Source organism: Macrobrachium rosenbergii, chromosome 20 (assembly GCF_040412425.1).
Source record: "Macrobrachium rosenbergii isolate ZJJX-2024 chromosome 20, ASM4041242v1, whole genome shotgun sequence".
Lineage (NCBI taxonomy): Eukaryota > Metazoa > Arthropoda > Malacostraca > Decapoda > Palaemonidae > Macrobrachium > Macrobrachium rosenbergii.
In genome coordinates, this window is record NC_089760.1 from 48,120,009 (window position 1) to 48,144,302 (window position 24,294).

At 43.9% G+C, this 24,294-nt stretch overlaps 1 protein-coding gene and 1 long non-coding RNA gene across 3 annotated transcripts in view; one reads left to right on the forward strand and one right to left on the reverse strand.

Moving 5' to 3' along the window:
* The window catches only part of LOC136849338 (ubiquitin-protein ligase E3B), a 961,194-nt gene that overhangs the window by 592,813 nt on the left and 344,087 nt on the right, over nt 1-24,294 (forward strand). The gene's annotated exons all lie outside the window — the stretch shown is intronic.
* On the reverse strand, nt 16,042-17,043 carry LOC136848948 (uncharacterized). The gene is made up of 2 exons (XR_010856186.1): nt 16,442-17,043; nt 16,042-16,193 (listed from the first exon to the last, which is right to left on the reverse strand). It is a non-coding gene; the product is annotated as an uncharacterized lncRNA (long non-coding RNA).

A 24,294-nucleotide genomic window follows, 5' to 3' on the forward strand; every position in this document is an offset into this window, starting at 1 on the left:
TAAATATGACCTTAATCGTGCTCATTTAAAAGCTAACTTTTAAATGAACTAAAGTTAGTGTAATTTTATTTAAAATTTAGCTTATTACCCTTAAAAAAGGAATACAGTACAAGGTTGACATAAAAATTGAGTACTGCACAGTTTCATAATAGCGCATTTACAGTAGGTGCGTACGTATACTAATGTTACCCCTAATTCATGGGATGCCGTTTTCTTTGTCACTTGGAGTAAAAGCCGTTTTCTTTGCGTCACTAGGCAAAACGTCAGTCAACAAAAGTACAATTCCATAAAACATTGAAATCATGTACATCATGTTCGTAGAAGGTAGTACAGTACAGGTAAAATTCAATCAATTTAAAATTATATACTGTACAGGTAATGACGTACAGAGAATAATAAGTTGTAAACATATGTTTGAGCGCTAACTACGAATGAGAGAGAGAGAGAGAGAGAGAGAGAGAGAGAGAGAGAGAGAGAGAGAGAGAGAGAGAGAGAGAGATACTGTAATAAAGTAACTGTACTGCTTTTGTATCATATTTATACACAAATATATAAATACAAATTTTCCATTCTGATTTTACAATTGAAATAACGAAAACTTAAAAATTATACTGTACACACTTTCTACAGGGGTATCATCTTTGAAAAATGCAGGGTATCACATCTTGTAAAGGTACACCAACTGAACGTGCTGTAATTACATGCACATACAGATTGCACCAGCACTTTTCTCCGAGGTGAACAGAGTAATTTTCAAAGAATGACACTTATACAACTCTTAGTTACATCTCTGATATTACATTAAAGAATTCATTTTATCAAATGAGCGCGATTGAACAACCTCATCTCTAGGTCATGTAAAGTCCTTGTGACAAAGACTTTGCAAATGGACATAATACTTGTATGATATTTATGTACAGAAATATAAATATAAATTTTCCATATCGATTTTACAGTTAAAAGCATGAAAACTTATAAATGTACTTCAAACATTAAACAAGCATTTTCTGCAGGGGTATCATCTTTGAAAAGTGCAGTAACTTTGCAAATGGGTATCGCATCTTGTAAAAGTACACTAAGTGAATGTGCTTAAATTACCTTTGCATCATATTTATGCATGTACAAAAATAAAAATAATACATTTTCGATACAGATTGTACACATGAAAGCATGAAATGCATTTTTCATAGAGATTTTACACATGAAAGCATGAAATGCATTTTTCATAGAGATTTTGCACATTAAAACATCAAATGCATTTTTCATACAGATTTTACACATAGAAGCATGAAATGCATTTTTCATACAGATTTTACACATAAAAGAATGAAATGCATTTTTCATACAGATTTTACACATAAAAGAATGAAATGCATTTTTCATACAGATTTTACACATAAAAGCATGACAACTTGTAAATTACTTAAAAAATTAAACGCCCACTTCTGCAGGGTTTCTCGAGAATTTCGTGTGTCTGTGAAAAAATCGCGTATGCCCATTAGTTAGGTTCCAGTGAAAAATTCGTGTGTGTGTGTGAATTCGCTCAACTCGAATCGTGTAAGATTGAAGTATTACTGTATATATATATATCTGTATATATATATATATATATATACAGGCAGTCCCGGTTTTACGACGGCGTCGTAACCGACGTTCGAGGTTCGGAACATTTTCGAAAATAAATTCATCAGAAAATTATTTTAATGCTCTGGGACGCATGAAAACGATGTAAACTGCATTATTATTGAGTTTTACATCGGAAAAAACCTTCAAAACGGCAGAATAATTCTGCCATTTGAAGGCCATATTTTTTGATGTAAAACTCAATAATAATGCAGTTTACGTCATTTTCAATGCACCCAGAGCCAAAAAAGTAAGGTTTTCTTAGAATATTTTTGAAGATTTTCGTAACGATTTTCCGGTTACGACGATTATCGGATTTTTCGGGTAAACTGGGGACTGCCTGTATATATATACGGAATATATATATATATATGGGGATATATATATATATATATATATATATATATATATATATATATATATATATATATATATATATATATATATATATATATATATATATTACTCCTTAAATTATTTGGGTTAATAGAACCAGGGCCCACTAGACAATAGCAAAATCCAGATATGGGAAAGTAAAATAACCTAGGGGTTTTCAAGGGCAAGGGCAACTCCCTACCCATCCTAGCATAACCTTGTCAACTCCACACACTGTAAACACTTTGTATGCTTATAAAAAAACCACCATCACACTTTAAACTGAAAAAGGCAATTATCTACATTTTCCCCATATTTTTAACAAAATATTCTTCTTTTTCCCTCTCTCATAAATGATGCAATTCCATAGGTAGTTGCTTACCCGTGTTTACCCTTACCTTTCCATGGGTTTATGACCATCATTGTATTTTTAGACAGCAACTCCTTTATCAGTTGTTACCATATTGTATTACGATACATGAGATGTCTATGTGTGAATTACTGACCTAGATTGAATTTATACACATTATCCATTTGCATAAGTCAAATAGGCTATTACAGCAGTATTTAAAATATAGGTAATGGTAACGAAACTGGTATTTAACATACTGAATCAAAATATAATGTATTATTATCATGTTATATCATTATAATAGTTATAAAAAATTTATCTTATGCCATTTGCATTGACATAATGTTTACATTCTCAGAATCAGCTGATTGAGCCTACTAGCAAAAGAATTATAGGAATAATTTTCTAGTTGCTAAAATAAACATATATTACTGGAATTATCATTTTTGTTTTTACACATAAATGTAAAATGGGTTTACAGGGGTAAAGTAACAAAGGAAATAAATTTTAAGAACAATACTAAAAAGTAGTCAATTATTTTCCGTTTCATTGGAATGATTGATTTTTCATTTCACCTCATAATATCACTGTAGCTTTACTTGTATGCATGTGTGTATGTGTTTCATCAATCTTGACTTTACCGTCTCTACATAATGTGTGTGTGTGTGTGTTTCTTAGTGCAGTATCATGTTTCCCATTTTTCTTTTTTTGCTTTGTTTGATTTATTGTACAATATTTCATTACAAGTTTAGTGCCTCTGAGTATGATTATCACACATATAAAACAGTACACAAGAGACTGTTTTGTTATTGTTGATATTTCATCTCGGTTGTTGTTCTCTCTCTCTCTCTCTCTCTCTCTCTCTCTCTCTCTCTCTCTCTCTCTCTCTCTCTCTCTCTCTCTCTCTCTCTCTCTCTCTTTTGCTTTGTTATAGTACAGTCCTGTACTGTACTGTACTTTATTGTATTATCCTTAATATATTGTGGGAAATCGTAAGCATAAGAACACGAAACAAAACAATCTGTAGCCAGTTCACAGACATCAGCAAATGAGTTTGTGTTATGTAGGTACCTCATGCACACGATTACGTTTATCCTTTGGCTTGAAACAACAAAAAATTGGAAAATACAGTAAAAATTATGTAAATGAGAATAGCATAAAATATAAGTTAAAAAGTCATAAGTGTAACAACAGGAAACAAAACAAGCTTCAGCATGTTCACTGATTCCATCAAATGAGTGTGTACATACGTAATACCCTACGCACACGATTGTATTTATCTTTTGGGTTGTAACAGCAAAAATGAGAAAATTCAGTAAAAATATAAATGAGAATATCGTAAAATATAAATAAAAACAATCACAAGCATAACAGCACAAAAGACAAAACAAGATCTAGCAAGTCAGACATCTTGTAAAGTCACCATATCGTCGTCAGCGGAGTCTCCTTCGGATGCGTCATTAATTAAGTCTCCGCTGAGCAAGTTTTCTTTGGTGACTTCCCACTTTCTTCGCCACACAATTCGTTACACCTAACGTGCCAGGTCACACATTTTTCTACCATTTAAACTTTACACGTATTTGTTCAACTGTCATAAATTATGTATCGTGTGTTTCTTTATTCGCAGGCATGAAGATTATATCCATATTGGAATTCTGTATGTTTTTGTATCGTAAATTGTACTTGTTCGCTGTATATTATTGTTAATTGTTTTTGACCTCAGGTCACACTCAGTCTTGTTGCCTTCCGCGGTTCGGCGCCAGTCGGCCGCTATATAAACTGCCTGAATCTGTAATAAACCAGCAGTAACTTTTACCTGCTCGTTTCTTTTGCACCTCTTACAGTGGTGACCTCCCGGAGTATCCCAGAGCCATTAGCGGACAGACACGGCGACTCAGTCTTGGCTCCAGGAACTCTCCAACACTCTTAGCGGACTAAACATGGCGCTGTAACCAGTGTTTGAGCGTGCTGACTCTCGTCGGCAAAATCACCAGCGTCACTAACGGACTCACACGGCGCACGGAAGTGCGTTCTGACGCGAGTACCCGACTCCAGTAAGAGGGCAAAGGAGCGAGCATGGACGCGGACATCCCCTCCTTCCTGCAGTTAACCGCAGACCTCGCGTACTCGGAGGTCTACCTTCCTCCCATTTCACCCGCGCCCGTCCCCGCACTGAGGTCCTCCCGCACCTCCACACCCATGCCAGCTCCCCGAACACTCCATGGCCCGGCAACACAGTAGTGGGCCGCCCTCTCCATAAAGTTGCCACCTTTCATACAGGGGAACCCAACGATGTGGCTACGTAGGGTTGAGAGCCACTTCAGGGTAGCGCACCTGACAGACAAAATTCTGCAGGCCGACACGGTCCTTAACGCCCTCCCGGAGGAGGTATATAGAAAACTCGTCTCGCGGGTGCCCAGCACACACCCCCTCGCATACAACGTCGCGAAGAAGGTCCTCCTCGAAACGTGCTCCCTACCTATCGCCGAGCGGGCCGCCCATGCCATCGACCTCGCCGTCGACCCACGGCATGACCTCAACGAGGTAGATGCATGGAGCATGGTCGAGGACCTCCTTTCACTACCAGACTTCGACGGCAGGAAATAAGCCTGTCGCGGGAGATCTACCTTCGCCAGCTCCTCCCAGAGGTCTGCACCCAGATTCCTCACCCCTACACCATGCCTCTCAATGACCTCATCCAAACGGCGCAGCACCTCACGGACTGCGTGAAGGCCACGCAATGGCTAAAAGCGCCCACACATTCAGTCAGCTCCGTCCAGCAGGAAGAAGAAACGGAGCAGGGCGTCAACGTCGTTGCCAGGAAACATCCACCGCCCCACAACAGATGGAGTTCCCGGGCCTGTGTCGCTACCATAAATGGTTCGGCAAAGACGCCCGAAACTGCCTGCCGCCCTGCTCGTTCGCCCGTTCAAAAAACGGGGGTGGCGGCGGCCAGCAGGACAAACCGCCATGGCAACCGAAAAACCCAGGGGCCCAGAACCAGTAGGCTTCTACGTCCGCGACACCGTCTCCGGCAGGATGATGCTGGTCGACACAGGGGCCTTTAGATCGATCTTCCCAGCATCCAGGGAGGACCGCAACCAGAAACCAGACCTGGCCACCTTCCTGACAGCCGCCAACGGATCCCCCATCCTCTCCTCCGGCACCAGGCCCCTGTCGATCTCCATCCTGGGCCAGAATTACTCCTGGGACTTCATCGTCGTGGACGTAGGGACCCCGCTCCTGGGTGCTGACTTCCTTGCGCACTTCGGCCTGCTAGTCGATGTGGGGCTTAAGCGCCTCCTCGACACTGACTCCTGCCGGTCTCTCCCGTTAACAGCGGGACCCAAGGCACCCACCATCAGCTCCGTCGCCCCCCACCAGTACGCACACCTGCTGACGGAGTTCCCCGAAGTGTTCAAGCCTGAACTTCGCCAGCCAAACATGGCACATACCATCACATAACAACTAAAGGCCCCCTACACATGCGAAGTTCCGGAGGCTTCCCCACAGCGCCTTCAGGAGGCGAAGAAGGCATTCGCAGAGATGGAGCGGATGGGAATCTGCAAAAAGGCCTCCAGTCTGTGGGTCTCCCCACTCCACATGGTGCAGAAACCAGATGGCTCCTGGAGACCTTGCGGCGACTACAGACGTCTCAACATTGCAACGGAGCCCGACCACTACCCCTTGCTCAACATGCAAGACCTCATGGCCTCCTTTCACGGAGCCAAGGTATTCACTAAATTAGACCTTCTTAAATCATACTTTCAGGTACCTGTCGCACCAGAGGATATACCAAAGACCGCCATCATCATGCCGTTCGGGTCCTACATGTTTGCCTTCTCCACCTTCGGATTGAGGAATGCCGGGGCGACCTTCCAGCAGCTCATGGACAGCATCCTCGAGGACCTGAAATTCTGCGTCTGCTATGTTGATGACATCCTCATATTTTCCAGGTCTCACAGTGAACACCAAAAGCACATCCGGGCAGTCCTGCAGTGCCTCCAAAAGAATGGCCTCGTCGTCCGTTTTGACAAATGCACCTTCGGCATCCAGAAAGCCGACTTCCTGGGCCACGAGGTATCCCCGGCAGGCGTCCACCCACTCACATCAAAAGTAGCAGCCGTCACCAGGTTCCCCACCCCCACCTCCGTTAAGGCCTTCTCCCTGACGAAGGCCGCCCTCGCCGAGGCAACCGCCTTGGCACACCAGGATCCCAAGGCCCCCCTCCAGCTGACAGCGGATGCCAGCAACATCGCCTGTGGTGCTGTCCTGGAGCAGATCATCAACGGCGCCCCCCAGCCCATCGCCTTCTTCAGCAAGAAATTCAACCCTGCAGAGACCCGCTACAGCACCTTCGACAGGGAACTCTGCGCGATGTACCGCGCAGTCCGGCACTTCAAGTTCCTCCTGGAGGGGACGCCCTTCACAATCTTCACAGACCACCAGCCATTGGTTCACGCCTTCACTAAGCAGGGGGACGCATGGTCTTCCAGGCAGCAGCGCCACCTCTCAGCCATCGCCGAATTCACCTGCTCCGTCAGGTACCTCCCCGGCAAGAAAAATCCCGTAGCAGACCCCCTCTCCAGAGTCGAGCTGAACGCAGTGCAGCTCAGGGTAAGCTACGAGGACCTCGCCAGGGAACAGGCCGCTGACCCAGAAACCCCAGCCTACCGCACCGCCATCACGTCCCTTAAGTGGCGGGATGTGACCCTTGCCCCCGGGGGCCCAAGTCTCCTCTGCGACATCAGTACAGGTCAGCCCCACCCCTTGGTTCCAGCCTCACGCTGCTGCCAGGTATTTGACATAATTCACAGCCTCTCACATCCCTCTGGCAGAACTACGGCCAAGCTGCTGTCAAAGAAGTTCGTCTGGCACGGGGTGCAGAAGGACGCCAAGTCCTGGGTGAAGCCGTGCCTGCAGTGCCAAACCAGCAAGGTGGGTCGTCACACACAGCCAGAGCGCTGTTTCGGCCACATTCATGTCGATGTCGTCGGGCCACTTCCCCCATCAGACGGGTCCAGATACCTCCTGACGGTGGTAGACCGCTCAACAAGGTGGCCCCAAGCCACACCGATGCAAGAAGCCACCGCCAGCGCGTGCGCCGAGGCCCTGCTGTCCAGTTGGGTCAGCCGCTTCGGCGTCCCGGACCACATCACAACCGAATTGTTCTGTCCTTGCTCAGCTGCTGGGAACCACGCATCACACCACCATGGCGTACAACCCGGCGGCCAATGGCCTGGTCGAGCGGTTTTACAGGTCCCTGAAGGCGTCCCTCATGGCCCGCTGCACCACCGAGGACTGGAAACATCAGCTGCCGTGGGTCCTTCTCGGTTTGAGAACCGCCCCCAGAGCCGACGGCACCCTGTCCGCAGCCGAAAAAACCTACGGAGAGTCCCTCGTGGTCCCAGGCGAACTTGTGACAGAAGATCGCCACATCCCATCACTGCAGAGGCTCTGCGATGTGGTCGGCAAGTTCGCCCCTTGCAAGCGCACGTACACACGGCAGGTCAGCCACCTTCACACCGCCAGAACTGTCATCCGCCACCCACGTCTTTGTCAGGGTCGACGCCGTCTGCCCGCCACTGACCAGGCCCTACAGGGGCCCCTTCCGCGTGCTGGAGCGGAACAGCAAGGCGTTCCTGCTGGCACTCCCCGGGAGGAACGATTGGATTTCAGTAGACCGGTTAAAGCCCGCCTTCCTGGAGGAGAGCACAGACGTCACCGCAGGGCAACCCCCACCCAGCCACTCTTCGCCACAGCCAGGCCCCCACAAACGGCGGGCGCGCGGCTGTCCCAGGAAGGGCCGCCTTCACCAGCAGCCCAGCAGCTTCACGCGCGGGGCGCCCCTCCGTTGTCCTCAAGAAGCTGTGGCACCCTTCAGCGTCCCAGCAGATACGCAGATTAGTCAGACGCGTCCCACGTCTTGGTGGGGGAGTATTTGTAAAGTCACCACATCGCCGTCAGCGGAGTCTCCTTCGGATGCGTCATTAATTAAGTCTCCGCTGAGCAAGTTTTCTTTGGTGACTTCCCACTTTCTTCGTCACACAATTCGTTGTGCCTAACGTGCCAGGTCACGCATTTTTCTACCATTTAAACTTTACACGTATTTGTTCAACTGTCATAAATTATGTATCGTGTGTTTCTTTATTCGCAGGCATGAAGATTATATCCATATTGGAATTCTGTATGTTTTTGTATTGTAAATTGTACTTGTTCGCTGTACATTATTGTTAATTGTTTTTGACCTCAGGTCACACTCAATCTCATTGTCTTCTGCGGTTCGGCGCCAGTCGGCCGCTATGTAAACTGCCTGAATCTGAAATAAACCAGCAGTAACTTTTACCTGCTCGTTTCTTTTGCACCTCTTACAATCTACCTAGCCCTCTTCACCCATCCAACATGCATATCCACCCCCTCCCAGCTAGGGAAACTGCTCCCTAGCTCCCCCCACATTACAAAATGACCCCTTCTCTGAATGAATTCCGTTACACAGTCATACTGCCCCTCCTCTCCCATGGCGCCCAGCCATCCAACCCAACCCCCTATGTTGGATACTTCTTCATGCCTTTCTCAGTCTGGATATGAGTATAAGCAGTGTTTTTAAATTATATATATCATATATTGTTTGGGCCGTGGTCCTTGGTCTGGGTGTGTTGGATAATGGTGATTCAAATAATTGAAGAATTAAATGTATATATATACACGTATATATATGTATATATATATATATATATATATATATATATATATATATATATATATATATATATATATATATATATATATATATATATATATATATATATATATATATATATATATATATATATATATATATATATATATATATATATATATATATATATATATATATATATATATATATATATATATATATATATATATTTATATGTTTCCTGGTGCAGGTGGATCTTATGACTCCACAATTATTACTTTACTCGAAAATGGCCTTGTAAGATACCCAGGACATATATAAAACACAAAAAAAAAAGTACACGGAGCGGAGGGCTCTTCACTAGGGAAGTGCGTGAAACACGTGGATATAAAAATAGTTATATTTGATAGCACACAAGGTCAAAAGGAAAATTAACTGAAAATACGGTAAATTACTGCCGTAGAAGTCCTCCCGAAGGGGGGAGCTTAGGAATGCCAGGAACACGGACCAAGGATAATTCTGCTACAGGCGTCTTTCTGAAACGATATTTGGACCCACGTTACACATCTAATGCTGGAATTTGGGGATTGAATTACTCGGGGTGCACTGAAGGCGCCAAGGACTCCCGAGGCGTTACTTGTGACTCAGAGGAAAGAAGCTGTGAACACGTGGGCCTGGCTTGAACCAAGGAATATCAGGGAACACAAAGTTATAGGCCCAGAGATTAATAAATGCAAAAGGGCTAAGTAATCGTGACTAGCAACTCGTTTTGGGTACATTACCACATTTGTAGGGGCGCAGGGATGACGACGTCTTCTGCCGAGAAACACGTGTGGGAGCGTGGACAAATGGTAGCCTCCCTCTCCAAGGTATTTCTTCAAGTCGTAGATTGGGGCGGAAAAGGGCGCCCTTGGGATGATGAAAAGGCCGCCGTTTAATGTCAGCTCGCGTTTGGAAGACTTGCAATCCCCCTTGCAGTCTTCTAAGGCCACGTGGAATGGAACACGGGGCACACAGGGCGGCGATGGGATCCACGTGGCGGCGAGCGGAAGAGGAGGGCAGGGGCAACGGCCCGAGACTTGACTTGTTCTCGGCTTAAACTAGCAACCGCGTGTGAGGGAGAGCTGTCCTGGCCCTGACCTTTTATTGCTTCTGGACAGGGGTAGGGGGGGGCGATGTCCTGACCCAGGTCGCCGACCCGGATATCATAGAAAACGATTTTCTTTCCCTGTACCAAAGAAAACAGTGCAAAGCCAGTTTACTGTCCCCAAACTATTATATTCTCTCTGAGCCCCTATACCCCGACCTTCAAAGGTTCAAACCAACCCAAAGCAGGGAAGGAGAAGAGTTTCCTAGCGGATTTTGGCGCTACTCTTTACAGCTCCCCTGGCAAGATAATATTCACACCTATAAACGGGTGCGAATATTGACAAAAGCAAAAATGAGCGAAGAAAACGTTCGACTTTATTCTATCTTTTACTTTGCTACAACCTTTACTTTACTTTATTTGTAAAACTCTGATGCCACACTAATCAATAACAAACTGAAGGTTTACTTTAGGAGCAGAGTGCAATTTAGGATATACAATAAAAGGGTAAACTTGTTTGCAAATTAATTATTGCTCAAATACTTCCTAAGTACTGTTTCTACCCATTCTTTATTCGATTTACTTTACTGGGGTAATAAGGCGCTCAAAAGAAAATAAACAAAGAACACTTCAAAATTTCAAAATAACAACAACAAAATAAAACATACAAGGCAGAATTTAAAAGGAAACAAATGTAAACCCACTGATTCCTTAATGCTATCCTGGAATTACAGGCATGCTATTAGTTGTGCCTTGAAGAGGCGGCATTCGTGACAATACACTGTAGGTATTAAATAATATCCCCTTTACCAAAATTGTAATAATAGAATTCAATTCTTCTTTTCAATCGACCTCCAATTGTTCACAAGCTCGACGAGCATAACTAATATTTCCACGAACGCTAATCTGAAGGGACAAGAACTTGACAGCTGTGAGGCAGAGAGATTATTCTCGGGTTTTAATTCGCCAACTTAAATGACGCTAAATTTTTACGTCTGCAGCTTACAACTCGGGTGTAAGCTATAAATAGACTACTCGACTTATGAATGGGAGGATAAACAAATGAAGGGGAAAATGGACAAGGATAACATTCTCCACAGGGATAATTAAAAAAAAAAAAATGTAAATAAAAAATAAAGGAAACTACACAGAACAACAACGAAGGATATTACTTCCTACTAAAGGGCGGGCCGCACCGCGGTGATTAAAAAGGGCAACGTTAAAATTCGTAAGGGCAGGAGTCTTGTGACTCAAGATTCGTTAAAAAAAAAGAAAAGATTAAATGCAAAAGTAAATAATATACGTAGAAAATAAAGGATAACAGAGTGAGGTATTTATGATTTACTTCTTTATCTAACTTCCGTCGCCAACAGACGACGGTCAGAGCTAACTCTCAGCCCAAGGGCGGGGAAAAGAAACCCAAAGGGCGCGACCCCTTCAGGAAGAGTTGACACGCCTGCCTTGTGCCAAAGGACGGGCGTAAGGGCGTGCCACTTCCCACTCTGTCTCTCTTACTGCTTCAAAATAAAATTATTTATACATTTCAAAAGGGGATGATATCCCATATATTAACTGCCGCTTGCAGTGGTAAGTAAGGGAAAGTGTGAAGGAAAGATCGATAGAGAAGGATGAGGGATAGAAATTCCAAAGGAAAGGAAGAAGATAGCGGAAGGCCTTGACATCCTCTCCTGGATGAAAGGTGCCAAGACGTTCAAAGATGAAGAAGGGGGCCCTATGCCAGGTTTGCACAGGGGCCAGAAGAGCTCGGGGCTCCTTGTGGACTACCTGCGATCGCCCACACCCGTGGTAACTCCGCCGCGAACCTCTCCTCCTTGGACAGTTGTCCTTGGCCGGGAATCGGAGGGCCCGAGGCCAAAGGGCGGCAAGGGGTGCCATCTGGGTCAGCTGCTGCGACAACTGACCCAGGAATCTTGTTCGCCATCTCGGACATTAACCGGCGCAGATCGCAGAGTTCATCGGCCCAGGAAGGCGGGGCAGAATCATGACTCGCGGAAGAATCTGCGGCGGGCGGCGAGAGAGAGGGGACGGCCGGAGGGGGCGGGGTCGACTTGCTTGCAGGGGTGACCAGCTCAGGCACTGACATGGGCACTGGCGCTGGTGGCGATGTGGTGGTGGTCTCGTCTGTCTGGACGGACGGAGACTGGCACTGCTCAGTGCGCCGAAGGGGCACTGGCAGAGGAGCTGAAGGCCGAGATTCTCCTGAAGGGAGATCTGGCTGAGGCCTCGGCACTGGCACGGATGCCGTGCGGGCACTGGACTCGGATTTGGATGATTTATTGGGGAATGGGGACCCCGGAATGGTGGTGGCTTGAAATGGGACGTAAAGTCTTGGCCCAGGAGGACGTCATAGTCTCCTGGAATGTGTTTCGCTCTGGCGAGACGAAGGGTCCTGGCTCTGTGGGGTCGGGTGACCCTCAGTTGGACCGTAGGGAGGATCATTTTAAAATTGTTAATGCCCTCAATGGTGACGAGCTTGCGTCGGTCTATTATAGCTCCATAGGGAACTTTGTCCCTCCTTATGAGGGAAATTTGCGCGCCAGAGTCGTCAAATGCCTTGACCTGGCGTGTTGAGTATTTACCTCGAGGAGGTGCCACATAGATGGGACCCTCGGCAGGAGGGCCTAAGGACTCGGGATTCGTTACTGCCAGGGCGACGGCGGGAGTTCCTGCCTTATTATTTCTAGGGCATTTTGCCCATGAGGAAGAGTGGCCATAAACCTTGCACGCCGTGCAAAAGGTTTGGCTGAAATCTCTTCGCACTGCCCGGCAGAGGCGCAGGTGACTTATTAGGGGCTGTCCGGAGAGAGAGACGCGGGTGGTTTACTGCGGCATTGCTCCTTGGCATGCCCGATCTTTTTACAGAACCCGCACACGACGGGCTTCTGTGATTGCCCATTCTTCGGCGGAGGGCACCCGATAGGTAGGCGGGTGGCGTAATTTTTGCGCTGCAGCGAGCTCTCCTGGGGGTGATGGGTGTCCCATAGATCCGCTATTCGGCAGCAATCAGCTAAGGTGGGGGCTCCTTCTCGGCGATGTGCGTGGCGAGGGCCGGCGGGGTGTAGAGTAGGAAGTTCTCTATTTGTATTTGTTCGATGGCATCGTTGAGGGTCGTAACCCCACGGCCTCGAACCATTTGGCACGGGCACGCTCGGACTTGTAGGCCCAGTCTGCCCAGGTTTGATTGGCCTCCTTCACTAGCCCGCGCCAGCTCCTCCTCCAGCGTTCAGGGGTTATCTCGCACGCCTTGGCAATAGTCTGGCGTCACGACCTCCCAATTTTCCTGCTCCTCCGGCAGGAGGGCCCTGTAGGCAATCAGGGCCTTCCCTCCAAGGAACTTGCCCAACACCAGGGAGAGTTCGGCGGCACTCAGGGGGCAGGCCTTTAGCACTGTCTCGGCGCTGTCGAGCCACACCTCGGGCTCGGCCTCCGTCCACTTTGGCATGCAGGCGATAGCCTGGCTGAAGGCACTCATTCCCTGGGGGGCAGGTGGAGGCGAAGGGCCACTCTGTTGCAGCATTGCGAGTTCATGGGCACGCTGCTTGTCCCTTTCTTCCCTCTCGGCTTCTTCTCGTTTCTCCTGGGCTAGTCTTTCTGCTGCGTCTCGTTTCTCCTGGGCTAGTCTTTCTGCCTCACGTTCCTGTCTCTCTGCGTCTTCCCGTCTCTCCTGAGCCAGCCTCTCTGCTTCTCGTTCCTGCCGTGCGGCTTCTTCTCGTCTCTCCTGAGCCTGCCTTGCGGCTTCTTCTCGTCTCTCCTGAGCCTGTCGTTCTGCCTGTATGGCGTCCATCCTCTCCTGTACCCAGTCTCTTAGTTCTCTCCTGGAAAGGCCGAGTTCCTTCCCTGAGGACATGAAGAACTTGAAATCCTCGCTCTACTGAGACCGTGTCGACATTTTGCAGGCGGGAGAGGACGCTAGTAACACACAGAATTAATTTCCCAGAGCTGTGGGAATCTTGGACACTTTTCAAAGGACGTAGGACTGGTCTCCCGATTTACCGACGGAGCGGGCTGATTGGGGACGATGAATTAGCAATGATTGGTCTCCCGATTTACCGACGAAGCGGGCTGATTGGGGACGATGAGTTAGCGATGATTGGTCTCCCGATTTACCGACAAAGCGGGCTGATTAGGGACGATGAATTAGCAATGATTGGTCTCCCTATTTACCGACGAAGCGGGCTGATTGGGGACGATGAATTAGCGATGATTGGTCTCCCGATTTACCGACGAAGCGGGCTGATTGGGGACGATGAATTAGCAATGATTGGTCTCCCTATTTACCGACGAAGCGGGCTGATTGGGGACGATGAATTAGCGATGATTGGTCTCCCTATTTACCGACGAAACGGGCTGATTGGGGACGATGAATTAGCGATGATTGGTCTCCCGATTTACCGACGAAGCGGGCTGATTGGGGACGATGAATTAGCGATGATTGGTCTCCCGATTTACCGACGAAGCGGGCTGATTGGGGACGATGAATTAGCAATGATTGGTCTCCCTATTTACCGACGAAGCGGGCTGATTGGGGACGATGAATTTAGCAATGATTGGTCTCCCGATTTACCGACGAAGCGGGCTGATTGGGGACGATGAATTAGCGATGATTAGTCTCCCGATTTACCGACGAAGCGGGCTGATTGGGGACGATGAATTAGCAATGATTGGTCTCCCTATTTATCGACGAAGCGGGCTGATTGGGGACGATGAATTAGCAATGATTGGTCTCCCGATTTACCGACGAAGCGGGCTCACTTGGGGACTGAATGGAAAATGAATTGGTCTCACCAACGGACCGACGACACGGATTTATTGGGGACAAGAATAGAATATATGGGCGCCCGGGAATTTCCACACAGACGACGTCTGATCAGCGAGGGCGCTAGTTTTACTGACTTATGGGAGAAGTGTTATTCTCAAGGGCAATTAGGTGGTTGGCCATCCCACATTCACAACAGATAGGCAACACACGCAGCCGTAGGAAAAGCACAAAACAAACACACAAAAAAAACAGAACAACACAGAACATATAATGTCAGACCCCCAATAATGCAAAACAATTTGGTAGAGCGAAGCAAATCAAACAAACAAATGTTTTCCTAACTGGGCCACGGAATGGACTGTCAAGGCCGTCTGCGCCAAATGAATGAACGTAAACACCCGGGGACTTCCCCGAAATGAGGGAACAGACGACGGTTGTTGACCCTTTTCGTCCTGGGCGTATAATATACGCTTTCGCTCCTATTTCTAAAACGAGAGAGAGAGAGGGTAAAAATGCGTCAGCAATGCTAATCTGACTTTCGAACACGTGGTTGACGTCGAGGTCTCGCGCCTATATCTAATGATTCGGTTTCGAAATCACTCGTTTCTACAGGAGGAATATGCGCACTATTCCTTTAATGATTTATCACCTGTATAACCTAATTGAATGGCATGCAAGCCGCGTGCAAAGGCTTCCAAAGCTAAGTTTTCGGCGATTCTCTCTCTCGTTTTCCTCGGACATGCGCCCTACTATAAAAAAAAAAATTCCTAGGACTAGTCACGTTTTCTACAGCGTCCTACGCTAAATAAACACAGTTTTACTTACGCAGAATTTCCTTGGCCTGTTGCGCTGGCTTTTCAAAGGTTCGTAATCTGTCTCGTATCCAGCTTAGCTGAGCTAATTGCTGATTTCACAAATTGCAACACAAACAACAAAGGGGAAGAGGGGATGCAATCATTACGAGAATCACTGGTCAGGTCGCCATTTTTATATGTTTCCTGGTGCAGGTGGATCTTATGACTCCACAATTATTACTTTACTCGAAAATGGCCTTGTAAGATACCCAGGACATATAAAACACAAACAAAAAAAGAAGTACACGGAGCAGAGGGCTCTTCACTAGGGAAGTGCGTGAAACACGTGGATATAAAAATAGTTATATTTGATAGCACACAAGGTCAAAAGGAAAATTAACTGAAAATACGGTAAATTACTGCCGTAGAAGTCCTCCCGAAGGGGGGGGAGCTTGGGAATGCCAGGAACACGGACCAAGGATAATTCTGCTACAGGCATCTTTCTGAAACGATATTTGGACCCACGTTACACATCTAATGCTGGAATTTGGGGATTGAATTACTCGGGGGTGCACTGAAGGCGCCAAGGACTCCCCGAGGCGTTACTTGTGACTCAGAGGAAAGAAGCTGTGAACACGTGGGCCTGGCTTGAACCAAGGAATATCAGGGAACACAAAGTTATAGGCCCAGAGATTAATAAATGCAAAAGGGCTAAGTAATCGTGACTAGCAACTCGTTTTGGGTACATTACCACATTTGTAGGGGCGCAGGGATGACGACGTCTTCTGCTGAGAAACACGTGTGGGAGCGTGGACAAATGGTAGCCTCCCTCTCCAAGGTATTTCTTCAAGTCGTAGATTGGGGCGGAAAAGGGCGCCCTTGGGATGATGAAAAGGCCGCCGTTTAATGTCAGCTCGCGTTTGGAAGACTTGCAATCCCCTTGCAGTCTTCTAAGGCCACGTGGAATGGAACACGGGGCACACAGGGCGGCGATGGGATCCACGTGGCGGCGAGCGGAAGAGGAGGGCAGGGGCAACGGCCCGAGACTTGACTTGTTCTCGGCTTAAACTAGCAACCGCGTGTGAGGGAGAGCTGTCCTGGCCCTGACCTTTTATTGCTTCTGGACAGGGGTAGGGGGGGGGCGATGTCCTGACCCAGGTCGCCGACCCGGATATCATAGAAAACGATTTTCTTTCCCTGTACCAAAGAAAACAGTGCAAAGCCAGTTTACTGTCCCCAAACTATTATATTCTCTCTGAGCCCCTATACCCCGACCTTCAAAGGTTCAAACCAACCCAAAGCAGGGAAGGAGAAGAGTTTCCTAGCGGATTTTGGCGCTACTCTTTACAATATATATATATATATATATATATATATATATATATATATATATATATAGTGTATATATATATATATATATATATATATATATATATATATATATATATATATATATATATATATATATATATATATATATATATATATATATATACAGGCAGTTCCTAGGTTAGAACGGGTATATACGATGTTCCAAGGTTACGACGCTTTTCAAATATATTCATCAGAAATTATTTCCCGGTTTATGACGCATGTTCCAGGGCTATGACTCCGATCTGACAGAAGAAATATGGCAACAAAAAGGCAGAATAATGAAAATTTGGAGGATTTTTTGATGAAAATCTCAATAAAAATGAGTTTACATTGTTTTCAATACACCCAAAGCATTAGAATTAAAATTTTCTTAGGATTTTTTTATGATTTTTGATGAATTTTCAGTTTTAGACGATTTTCAGCTTACTGTGGCATAGGAACGGAACCCGTCTTAAACTGGGACAGTATAATATATATATATATATATATATATATATATATATATATATATATATATATATATATATATATATATATATATATATATATATATATATATATATATATATATATATATATATATTTGTGTTCTTACCTGGTCTACTTACTGTATTCCTTGTTCAGGGTCCAATCCAGGATCTGGCTCATGGACAGGGGACTTACTAATACACCTTGAGATTCTAACTGCAATTGCTAGGTCAGGTAGGAAACTAAATAGAAAAACAGTTGGGCTGAAGGCTGTACTTCCACGAGGGACTGTTGCAGATAAACACGTGGGTTTACTTTAAATGCAATATATTCACAGTTAAACATGTCAGTCAGAAGACTGGGGAATGATAGGCAGATACAACAGGGGGCTGCCACATGATTAGTTTTTCTAGCACTGGTTCAAATATTGAAGAGTCTATGATTAATCCTCTTGAAATGGATACTGAAGAATTGATTGCAGTGGCTTTTTCACTGCAAGAAGCACAAGGCAAGTAAATGTTTCCACTGCTGGCAATATACCGTCTGCAATTAGGTAATACCAACAGTTACACAATGATAATTATAATGATTTTGGGCGAATTTAGGGTTGCACAGATGGTGTCAAGATAACTCGAGTCTGTTACAATATGCTTGTATTAAAATTCACACTGAGCTAAGTGAGTCAGGTCTTTGTGATAACTCGCACTTCAGAAAAGAAAATGAGAGTGCAGTGAAAGATTAAAGATACATGACTGTTGAAAGAACCTCGAATCAGGATGTTACCTTATAATGGAGCGCTGGAGAGCCTTGTCGAATTTCACCAGGGATAGAGGGATGAGTTTAATGGGAATGCACAGGTAATGTGAGTGGGTGGTTGAAAGGTGACCACGTTGGGGGGGGGGCAAGTCTGCTCAATAAGGAGCATACAAGGGGATGTGCTTCGGTCTGCTACTGGCAGGGTTTTGGGCCCGAGGTCTTCTGTCTCTCGCCTTATATGACCTCGGGGGCTTATTTTCTTGCTCCTTCCAGGGGACACTGGGGTTGCAAGATGGCTGTTCCGTCACCTCGTTCTCTATGTTGGAATCTTCCAAATCCTGGTGACTTCTGGCAACCCATGTTTGCCAGTTGTTATGGGGGACTCAACCTTTCGGGTGGATTTTGGTAGGCTTCCGTCTCCATTCGCCTTTTATCTGAAAAGAGGTAATTCAAGCAGTCACCAGGTCTTTAGGAGAGATAAACAGATGCACCAAAAAAGTGAGCATTGAGAGAAATTTATGTAGGAGCTGAGTTTCTCATGCCCTTCCTCATTTAGGTATCACTACGAAAATTACTTTATTTAGTTTGCGAGGCAGTTTGGATCAAACCCAAACCTCCAAACTGCCTCGCAAACTAAATAAAGTAAGTTTTGTACTGATGCCTAACTGAGGAAGGGCATGAGAAACTCAGCCCCTATGTAAATTTCTCGCTATGCTCACCTTTTTGGTGCATCTGTTTATCTTTCCTAAAGACCTGGTGACTGCTTGAATTACCTCTTTTCAGATAAAAGGCGAATGGAGACAAAACCTACTGAAATCCGCCAGAAAGGTTGAGTCCCCCATAAAAACTGGCGAACAATGCTTGCCAGAAGTCACCAGAATTTGAAGATTCCAACATAGAAAACGAGGTGACTGAACAGCCATCTTGCCTCCAATATATATATATATATACATTATATATCTATATATATATATATATATATATATATGAATATATATATATATATATATATATATATATATATATATATATATATATATATATATATATATATATATATATATATATTTTTATATATATACAGTATATATATATACTGTATACAGTAAACCCCATATTTGTGGTCTGACTATTCGTGGACTCACGTTTTCGTGGATTTCCGTGTGGAACGTATCCACCCATTTATTCGTGGAAAATTCGCCCATTCGCCGTATTTTTCATTGAGAAATATTCACTAATTACTGTATCTTCATATAATTTTCATGTCTAAATGCTCTTTTTGTGATAAACCAATTAAAATACTCAGGTATAAGCATTTTTAGAGTTTTTTTTGTCTTTAAACCATCAAAATAGGCAGTTCTAAGTGTTTTAAGAGGGTTTTAAGTATTCATGGGGGTGCAGTACGCATCCCCTCAAATATGGTGGGTTTACTATATATATATATATATATATATATATATATATATATATATATATATATATATATATATATATATATATATATATATATATACATATATATATATATATATATATATATATATATATATATATATATATATATATATATATATATATATATATATATATATATATATATATATATATATATATATATATATATATACATATATACATAGACAGTACCCTTGACATGTGAGTTTAATTTGTTCCATGACTGAGCTCGTAACTCAGTTTACTCGTAAATCAAATTGAATTTCCCCAGTAAAATGAATGGAAATACTATTAATGCATTCCAGGCCCCCAAAAACACCAATTTTTGTTGTTACGTGTTTTGAAATAAGAATAATTACATTATAAATAACAAATAATGTATAAAAAATAACAATACATAATGAGAGTGAATGTAAAGAAATAAACTTTTTTTATTAAGTGTACTTTACCTTGAGGATCACACAAAGATGCTGGCAAAGGTGGAGCAGCAAGACAAGCAGGCTAGTGAGTATCTCAGTGGGTACGGAGGGAGGGTGGTGGTGGGAGGCAGGAGGTTTTTGGGAAGGTTTTTCACGACATGCTCTATTGCTAACTTAACTCACTGGCTACACACTTACTGCTACATTGCTAAATTCAGCTTCCACACTACGTATGTTACACTTTATCACTAAACTTAATTGCTACTTTTAAAATTTTTTTTTATTTTTAATCTTCCTCTTCACTGACGTTTGCCTTTTTTGCCACACTTTCCTCACTTTTATGTGGAGGGCTTTTCATTAAAAACCTGTCCAAGGAGGTTTGTTTCTTTCTGTCCTTCATAATTTTTTGAAAATGAGCTAGGCAAGTGATGTTAAACAGCTCTGACATGCGACCTGTTGCAACTTTTTCGGGGTGTTTCATTTCGATAAACACAGTTTTCTCCCACATTCCCAACACTTCCTTAATCTCACTGGTAGCAACCTCCTCCGAAACATGCTCCTCCTCCTCCTCCTTCAAAACCTGCAAAGCCTCCTTATGTTGCTGCTGATGTAGCTCCTTTAATTCCTCCGTTGTCAGTTCCTTGCTGTGCTCCTTGACGAGGTTGTCAACGTCTTCGTCATCCACTTCCAGGCCCATGGACTTTCTGAGGGACACAATATTCTCCACCACTAGCTCTTCAGATGTGAATCCTTCAAAGTCCTGTTTGGACACAACCTCAGGCCACAACTTCTTCCATGCAGAGTTTAAGGTCCTCCTTGTAACACCCTACCAGGCTGTGTCGATAATTTTGAGGCAGGGCATGATATTGTAGTGATCCTTCCGGAACTCTCGAAGGGTGAGGTTTGTGTTCTCTGCAACATCAAAGCAGCACTTGAACAGGTGCTTGGTGAAGAGCTTTTTGAAATTTGAAATCACCTGCTGGTCCATGGGCTGCAGGATAAAGTTGTTGTTGGGTGGAAGGAAGAGGACTTTGATAAACTTGAATTCTTCATAGGTGTCATGTGTGAGGGGTGAGGGGTTGGTGGGTGTGTGGGAGCGTTGTCAAGAACGAGAAGGGCTTTCAGGGTTAAGTTATTTGTGGTGAGATAATTCTTGATGGTTGGACCAACAACCACGTTTACATACTGGATGAAGATATCCCTGGTGACCCACGCCTTTGAGTTTGCCCTCCACACTGCCTGCAGACTTTCTTTGGTTATCTTGTGGGACTTGAAGGCCCTGGGGTTTTCCGAGTGATATACAAGTAGCGACTCAACTTTGCAGTCGCCACTTGCATTCGCACACAGCGCAAGGGCTAGTCTGTCCTTCATAGGTTTGTGGCCTGGCAAGTTCTTCTCCTCTGCTGTTATTTAGGCAGTCCTTGGCATCTTTTTTCAGAAGAGCTCTATCATGTCACAGTTGAATAAACTTTGAACAAACTTCTCAGCTGCCTTCATGTTAGAGCTTGCTGCCTCACCATGCCTGATGACGGAGTGAATGCCAGTCCTCTTTTTAAAATTATCAAACCAGCCCTGACTGGCTTTGAATAACTCTTCCGATGCCTCGCCCATCGATGCTCCCTGCGTCTTCCGCACTAAATCCGCATCGATGTCTTGTGCCTTCTCACAGATGATGCTCTCCATCATGGTATCCCTGTGAGCTGCTTCTCAGTCAGCCACACCAACAACAACTCTGTCTCTTCATGGACAGAGGTCTGGAGCTTTGGAATAATCTTAATGCCCTTGGCTGGCATTATAGTCGTTATCAACTCCTCTGCTTCAAAATGGTACGGATCATAGAAGTAGTCCAGTTGTACTGCCTTGCCAAGTCCATAACATGCACACCCTGATCATGTTTTTACATGATTTGACACTTAATATCCAAGGTAATTGGCCTTTTCTTCTTCTCACCACTAAGAAATGTTCCAAAATACAGGGGCACAGCAAGAAAGCAAAGTGAGAACTGCTACGAGATGCTTCGGAGATCCTCGCATGGCAAGGTAACCATGTGAACTGAACGAGACCACACGGCTAGGGCAACAACTTTTCCATCTCTTCTTGGACAGAGGTCTGGAGCTTGTAAATAATCTTAGTGCCCTTAGCTGGCATTATAGCCTTTAAAGACTCCTGCTTCAAAATGGTACAGATTGTAGAAGTAGTGCGGTCATACTGCCTCGCCAAGTCCGTAACACGCACACCTTGATCATGTTTTTATATGATTTCATGCTTAATATCCAAGGTAATTGGCCTTTTCTTCTCACCATTGGTTTTAACACTCACTTTCTTAGGACCCATGGTGAAAACTAAGAAATGTTCCAAAATACAGGGGCACAGTGAGAAAACAAAGCGGGAAATGCTGTGAGATGCTGCGGAGATCCTCACATGACAAGGTAACCACGTGAACTGAATGAGACTGCGCGGCTAGGGCAGCTCAGTGCTGGCAATGGCAGATGCATTGGGAGATGGCATCTCCCAGCTCACTGGCTCATAGCTCAAATCTCAGCTCGCTTCTTAACCCTTAAGGGATGGCATAATTTATCAATGTGCAGCACCCCAGACCGGGGAAACTTTGAGGTCGGCAAAATAAAAAAAAATCACATCAATGGAAAGAGAATGACACGTACATTCATGCTGTATAAATAAGAAAATTATAAAAAATTTTCCCTACCTTCCACGAGAAGTTTAAAATGACTATTTACAACCCCTTGTGGGGCCTCATTTACAAGACAATCATAAATTTTACCAACTTATATATGTTTTTTCTAATAAATAAGTTTTTTGGATTTTGTAAAATTATTATTACTGCTCACACAATATCAAAACAGATAAGAAATAAAAGCAGTAACAAATTTTTTTGCATATTTGTTGTAAAATATTCGTGTAAATTTACGAGAAGGAAGATTCAGTAATATTTTTTTTACTTTTACATGCTTTTCCTAATATTTCCTTGCAATTTTCTTTGTAAAATTACATTTACAACTGACATACTATTGTAAACAACAAAGAAAAAACAACAGCGACCCCTTCGTATATTTACAAGCAAATTTACAAAAAGACTCTTGTGAGAGAGAGACATGCAGTACCTTCCCCCTTGAAGTCACAAGCATTACTGAAATGGGCCTAACTCTCACATCTGTATAAAAGTTGCCATTGTTGAATTTATAGCATATAGAAGTATTGGCACCTTTGTTTTGAATCATTATTACCATAACAGTGGTGTGTAATTCTGCTTCACACTGAAGCTCATTCCGTCCACCTCCTCAAACCTATTTTACTTCACACTGAAGCTCAATCCATCCACTAAGGGTCAAAGCAAAAAATTACGAGTGTGCTGGCTTGTATCTCGGGAAAACTCTTATGTTGGTTCACTCATAAGTCGAGGTTTGACTGTATATATATATATATATATATATATATATATATATATATATATATATATATATATATATATATATATATATATGTATGTATGTATGTATGTATGTATGTATATAAACTTACTGAACATTACTTTCTGTTTTTCTATAATTTACTTGCTACTGGAGAGAGCTTAAAAACAATATCTTTCAACTGTTGGTTAGGAAATTCAGTGGTGCAAATTATTGTAAGGGCATGTGTAAGAATTTGAAAGCCACTGAAGAGGCTTGGAAGAAAAAATCCTTTGATATTTTGGATTTGTGGGATTATCCAAAGTGTATTGGAGGTATTGATGATAGCATCTCAAAATTCAAGCTTCATGAAATAATGGCTCCCAGTTTTATAACAAAAAAGCAACAGTTTTCTATTGTTGTACTTGATCTTTTGGATGCAAATTACAGGTTTATTGCAGTTGACATTGGGTCCTATAGGAAAAGCATTATAAAGTGGTACTCATAAAAACCAACAACAAAAGAGTTAACTGGAATGTTTATTTCAACACCCCATGTTGTAGGTGATGAAGCTTTTCCTTTGAGAACATATTTAAAGAGGCCCAACCCCAGATCGCAAATGAATGATGATTCACAGGAAAGTGACTTCAACTACAGCATTCCCCTGTTTGAAGAATGTAAGAGTATGCATTTGGTATAACGTCCAACAGATTTTGAGACCTTTT